The sequence below is a fragment of the Tachysurus fulvidraco genome, chromosome 1 (assembly GCF_022655615.1).
Source record: "Tachysurus fulvidraco isolate hzauxx_2018 chromosome 1, HZAU_PFXX_2.0, whole genome shotgun sequence".
Taxonomy (NCBI): Eukaryota; Metazoa; Chordata; class Actinopteri; order Siluriformes; family Bagridae; genus Tachysurus; species Tachysurus fulvidraco.
In genome coordinates, this window is record NC_062518.1 from 23826393 (window position 1) to 23833172 (window position 6780).

General features: G+C 37.1%; 1 long non-coding RNA gene across 1 annotated transcript; it reads right to left on the reverse strand.

Annotated features, from left to right (window-relative positions):
• Positions 1-4064: 4064 nt before the first annotated feature.
• LOC125145921 lies at positions 4065-5657 on the reverse strand. Its single transcript, XR_007144395.1, has 2 exons — positions 4882-5657; positions 4065-4778 (listed from the first exon to the last, which is right to left on the reverse strand). It is a non-coding gene; the product is annotated as an uncharacterized LOC125145921 (long non-coding RNA).
• Between the last annotated feature and the right edge of the window lie 1123 nt (positions 5658-6780).

Here is a 6780-nt window from a genome sequence, read left to right on the forward strand (position 1 = left end):
TCTGCTGGTGTGAAATACGCAGACCACTTTTTTCCTGACGCTGTTTCCATGGTGACTCATTATATCTGTGCTCCATTGATAATGGCTTATTATAGTTGTGGTGCACGTGGTTAACTCCGTCAGTCAATTTAGAGTTGATAAAACTAACTCTTTTCAGCTGTTCTGACCCCTAAAAAGGGCATGTAAATTTTTATATAAATAATTAAACTGTGTTAGTTTTTGTACAGTACAGCTGGATTTCCTGTCACTGTGGGCTGCAGAGCACAGTAGTATAGAGCAGAGTCTGATAAAGCAGCAGAGGAGATGATCAGATCCACTTGTTTATCATCAACTTTAACAGACATTCTTGGTTGAGTGTTGGAAAGTAGAGTTCCTCTTGGAAGCATATTGAGAATGAACTCCGGTTTATATTTTGGATATTGTCTGTACCACTGCAGGTTGCTGTTTCCTGTAGCACTGCTGAATTTGTATCTGCAGGACAGAGTAACATCATCACCTTCATCTACAACTTTCTGAGTGAAAAGTGTCTCTATTGAATCTGCCATGGAGTCACCTGTCATAGAGAAGAGAACATAATATTTTTAATCTTTAAATAATCAACAAAAATACTTAAGTCAGACCCACACTCTGCATTTTCACACTGCTTCACCACACAGACTAATATTTAATATAATCTAGTTATTATTTCTGCAATAACAAAATGTCAAAGTTAACTCACCTAGTGAAAGCCACAGATACATGAATATAACAGTAAACATGATGACTGGTCTTAGCTCAGTGAAAATAATCCAGATCTTTCTGTTATCTAATATGTTAATACCATAAAGCTTTAAAGAGCTCCACCCGAGAGCATCACATGACAGTGTCACCAATGTTGTTGTCAGATTGTTGATTCTTACAGAAACATCCTGGCTTTACATTCAGATTTCCAGAGAAGTTTACAGTTTTCAGTGTTTCTGACACAGCAGGTGCTTTTGTATGACAGAGAAATGACATTAGATGAGTATTTATTCTTATGACAGTTTAGTCTGAAGTGGACAGTTGTGTTGTTTAATCAGAATGGTATCTCTGAAATGAGCTTAGGCACTAACAGTAACCAGGGCAGGGGTTAGGATATTATATCAGCAGTATGTATAATAGAAGAACAAGTATACTCTATGTCAGAAAAGTTTTAGTGTGAAAAGTGGAATCCATCATCTCAGAGTGTGAGCAGGTTGTGTGGTGCTCTAGTACTTGACCCACTATAAGATAAGTGGCTGCAGGGTTTTATTTATTAGTGCATTAAGGTTTTTTCTTCAGTGAACACAAGATGGTGCAAACAGGTCATACAGCCTGGATTCATAATTATATATTAGACCTTGAAAACAAATGTAAAACTCAACAACTAAACTGAATTGGACATTGAGAAATATTTTCTATTCACATGACATACTTCCTGTTCTACCAGGGGATTACACACACACAATTCCCTTTAGATACATTTATTTGGCTGCTTGATTATGAATCAACATAATATTTTAAACCAACATAATTTTATGAAATGATTATTTTCTTCAAACTTTCTCACACTGAACACTAATAGATCAGAAGACTACACTGCACTAATGAATAAGACATTTCTAGTTACTTGTATAAAAAACACAAGGAATTGTTTTGCTGATAATAAGATAATCCTTAGTTTGGAGATGTTCTCATTCTGTTGAGGTTTTACTTGTTGAAAATTGGGCTCTCTTTGATTAGATTGACAATTATATATACTGTATATATATAATGTGTGTGTGTGTGAAGTTACTAGACTTAAACAATAAAATGCTCTTCATCTGCAGTGTAATTCGTCCAGTCAGAACAGAGAGGCTCATGTGGCTCATTCTTACAAAACCCAACAGTTATGGATCAGCCTTCCAATTAGTGTTCCGCACTCAGACACAGTCTCTGTGTTTTAGTGAAGAGTGAATACACATTTGTTTAGTCTAGGTTTTATAAATAGCTTTTCTTAGGTATTTCTTTGTGGAATAAAGCTTTAAAAAAATCCCCAGATCTGCTATGAGACCTACAGATTATATAATAAAGTTTAAACCCACTCTGTTTTATAGACAATATAAGCAGCTGCTTATTGTCCTGCAGCTGCAGACAAAAGTGTTCATTCATTCATTATTCATCTTCAGTAACTGCTTTATCCTGGTCAGGGTTGTGGTGGATCTGAATTATATCTTAACTCCACTGGGCATAAAGCAGGAAATAGATCCTAGATGGGACATGAGTCCAAAGCAGGACATTATGTACACACACATTTACACACTTATTCAACTTAATAATGTTTAAAAACTTTATTAAAGCTTCCTGTAGCTGATTGTCTGAATGATCAAAAATAAAGTTGGAATCATAAATACAGAAAAAAAACAAAAAACATCCAGCTCAAAAGGCTAGAGCCGAGGTATTCAATTAAAATTTAAATATTTTATGTAAAAATTTCTTGAAGCAAACGTCTACCTAGTTAGTGTGATATATATTTAAATAGCTTTGTAGTTGTCTCAACATCTGCAAGCAATCAATACCTGACTGTCAAATCAAATATATTCAGTACAAGTCAAAAACAAAATATTTATTGTTCAATTCAATTCAAGTTTATTTGTATAGCGCTTTTTACAATAGACATTGTCTCAAAGCAGCTTTACAGAGCATAAACATAGAGCAGAAGGTAAACATAATTAATAATAAAGGAGATAACGAATAATAAAAGTAAAGGAATTGACAATAAAAAATTCTAGATTATTGCCACATAACATAGAACTGAACATATGTATGATTGTAGATATGTATAACATTCTCTCATTAAATAAATAAAAGTAGGGCTACATTTCAAAATAAGAGAAAATAAATAAAATGTGAAAATTGTGAATGTTTAAATAAAGTGCTTAACTTTCCCTTTTATATCCCACTCCCCCAATTTTTGCTCAGTGAGAGAACTGAGCTCTAGCTTGGCTTGCCGGTATTTTAAACCTGGGCTTGAATGGAGTCAGGGCCGCTCTCATACACATGTGGAGGTGCTCATTAGTGAGCCTGGAATGATATTAAGATTTGATTATGTTCATTGTAGAGAAAGCTGCCTCGCAGTTGTATGTAGAGCCAAACATGGTCAGGATGTATAGGGCTACTTCCCTCAGACCTGGGAAAGCTGTCTCAGGGACGCTTTTTTTAGATTTGAGTGGATATGTTTGTTCAAAATCTTTGTTTTGTCTCATAATGGCGTTTCACATTGCCACTTTTAATAAGTGCCCCGGTTTGAAACACTGGTTTTGTGCTCCCATTGGGAGGTATGAACAGAAAAGAATCTGTCCTTAATTAAATGAATTAAATGTTTTCACGGGTCTACTTGTCTTTTTTTTTGGAGACTGACATTTGTTCTTTATTCTTCCTTTCTCCGTCTCAGTCATCTGTTTCTCTCCCTTTGTTTTCTACATGTATCGCTATCTTTCTTTCATGAGTAACTTTACTCTAATTCTCTCTCAACTGTCTTGCACTGTTGAGTCGCAGTTAGTGATGGCCAGTTCGTGATGGCCAGTTCGTGAACAAATCATTCTTCTGAACCAGTTCACCAAATCGGACTGATTCGTTCTAAACAGTTCGCATCTTGAGTCAGCGCTGATCCACAAGTTACTAAAGTACTCACTTTTGGTCATGCCTGACAGCCCCTCCGACTCTAAATATACTAATATCCCGGAGTATATGTAACTCCTGTACACTGAACTGAGACATATTGTGCTGAGAGAACTGTGAGCTCAAGATGTTGATACTGTGCATGCGTGAATCACTGAACCGATACAGCAAATCATCAGTACACTGAACTGAGAACTGTTTCCTTCGGATGCGTCAGACATACTGAAACCGATGAGCTGTTGTTACTGCGCATGTGTAACCTTCCTGGTTAAGGCATTAAGAATGGAAAAAAAAGGAACCGACTACGCCACCTGGGTTACCCAGGAAAATAAGTTAAACCAAAAATAAGTTACAATAATATGAAGGACCCTGCTGGTTCGAATGGGATTGAGGACAGAGACGTGACTTTCCAATAAATGAGTACAACTTTATTTTACAAAAAAAAGATAAAAGGAAAACCATTTGTTCCTAAAAACATTAAGATACAAGTGTACAGTTTACCAATTAGTTACCAACAATGGAGAAAACAACTAGACTAGGTCCGCCTTAACAAAGAGGGACACACCACACAACAAAGCAGTGCATAATAATAAACACTGATAAACCAAGGAAAAAAGGGATGAACCAAAAGGACGACAAACATACACTCCCTCTGTTAAGCCTCACTAATCACAGTTCGTTGTCCGATAGTCAGAGGTGGATATATATGCGGTAAACAGACACTCAAACAAAAGACGCAAAAGAAAAGAAAACAATACAAATGACAGTCCAGTGATAACCGGTAAAAACAGATTAATTGAAAGAGCACCAAAACTGTTTGAAAGAAAGAAATACAAAACCGGTTAATTCGATAAACTTGTACTCAGAATAAACATACAGCAATGCAGTACTGACGTATCATCCCAGTATTCAAGATATAGTGTTCACCGCTGCAACGTCCGCACTATGCCGACTGTAACCCAATAATGAGTCAAGTTTAAAACAGCTCATAAAAACAAACAGCAATAATCAGAACAGCAACTAAGAAAATAGCCGTAATAAAACGGCAGCTTAAAACAGCAACTAGAAACAGCAGCTAGAAACAGCCATTAGAAACAGCAGCTAGCGCTCTTTGGCCGCACCTGAAAAACAGAAAAAACATTTCAAAAAGGTTTCCCCCTTCCCAAAGAGAACCCGTTATGCTACGCGACTAAAAAAAAAAGGGGAATAAAGCAGGTGACTCACCAGGGGAAAGCGACAGGAAAATATAGCCAAAAGACCTTTTCTGCCCACACAAGATGCACACGGAAGAGAAATTAAACAGCCCCACTCCAATGTGCTTTTTATAAAACCACTAGCATGCTGCACTAATTATGTGTCACAGGTGTGCTCCATGTTGATGCGCAGCTCAGCAGCAGTGGGCGTGTCTCCGGACCCGGAATCCCCCCATTAAAATAAAAACCAAACCTAAAAAGATATTGCACGTCACACCTGCATAAATCACTGAACTGATACAGCAACAAATGGAAAGGTTATGATTTAATGTCTTATCAACATATGAGTGTTTTAACTCAGTTGCATTAGTTTTTGAAACAACTGATGGAGCGAAAGAAACATTTCAAAATTATGCTTTTTTTTGTAAGTTTTTGTAATTTGATGAAGATTAGTTTATTAACTTTATATCTTTACGACATGTACATGTAAAACACCCACGTTTGCACATCAATGCCTGTACTGGGTGTTTTAGTTGCAAAACTTAAATGCAAGAAACGTATTCATCTACAGTTATGATTACAAAGAACTTTTCAAATGTGGTAAATTGATTGTATTATTATCTGCCAGCAGAGGTGGGATGAAGGAATTTACGTCATGATGTCATTGTGAATTACATCATGAACTGGATTATTGAACTGGTTCATTAAAATGAACTGTCCGAAAGAACCGGTTTGCGGAAAAGAACCGGACTTCCCATCATTACTAGCAGTGTTTACTTCAGAAATGCACAGACTTGATTGGCTAAATGGTATCACGTGGTATGGCTTAACTCGCATGCAATTGTTCTGTGCTTTTCCAGTACCACTACCATAAATATTGCAAAAGCTGCACCGGTTAAAATGGAAGCACCCCATCAAGTCTTAAATCATAACCTTTTGTTTTGGCTCTAGGTCCGGGTCCATATTGGACAGCTCCTGGACCCGGACCCGGACCGCAGTCCGCCTGTTAGTGACCTATGGGCTAGAGCGGGCATCACCAAATGGCGGACCGCGGCCCGGATCCGGACCGAGTGAAGGGTCTGCCCGGACCCATTAAAATTCTATTATCATATTAAGCATCTGTTGTAAAAACATCTTAGTAGAAATAATTAAAATATTATTCCTTACAATACTATAACCAAAGTAAAGTATTAGGCCTTGCAAAATATTACAATTGCTGTCATAAGACATATGTAGGTGATGTTGTAGGCCAAAGATGTTTATTGCAACCAGATTCGGGGCTGTCAGGCCTAGACAGTCTGAGCACATTTGTAATAACAACTTGTTATGTAGAAGGGAAAAGACCATGGTTCCCAGACCTTAGCTCATAAATTGTTATGGAAAATGAAGAACACCATGGTTCTCAGACCTTGGTCCATAGCAATAACATGTTATGTAGAATGAAAAAAACAGTGGTCCACAGACCTAGGCCCTGAAAAATAAGGGGATGAAAATCCATAAATGGGCATGTGATGCTCATAAACTTGTTGTGCAGACTGAAGAAGGCCCAGGTGTTTAGTCTGAGGTCATGAAAAATAAGGGGAGGAAAATCCATAAATGGGCATATGGGTGAAAGGTAATGGGAGGTCAAGGTGGGTGTTTTTATTTTTGCAAGGACGTCGCGAGAGTTCTTGTTTTTCTTGATTGATTTTGCATGACATGCTCTTTTTGGGGGTTTTCATTTGTTACTTTTAATTTGGCAACTTTGTTACTTTTAATTTGGCAATTTCTCTTAGAATTTGTTGGCTGATTGACCACACTAAAAAAGTCATTCTCATTCAGGTCTGAGGAGTTTTCTCAGTATTTTTGTAGTAATTATAGAGTTAACAGTTAAGTTTAACTAAAACAGTCTTTAGTAACCAAAAAGTCTAAGTGTGGAGATCACCCTGCG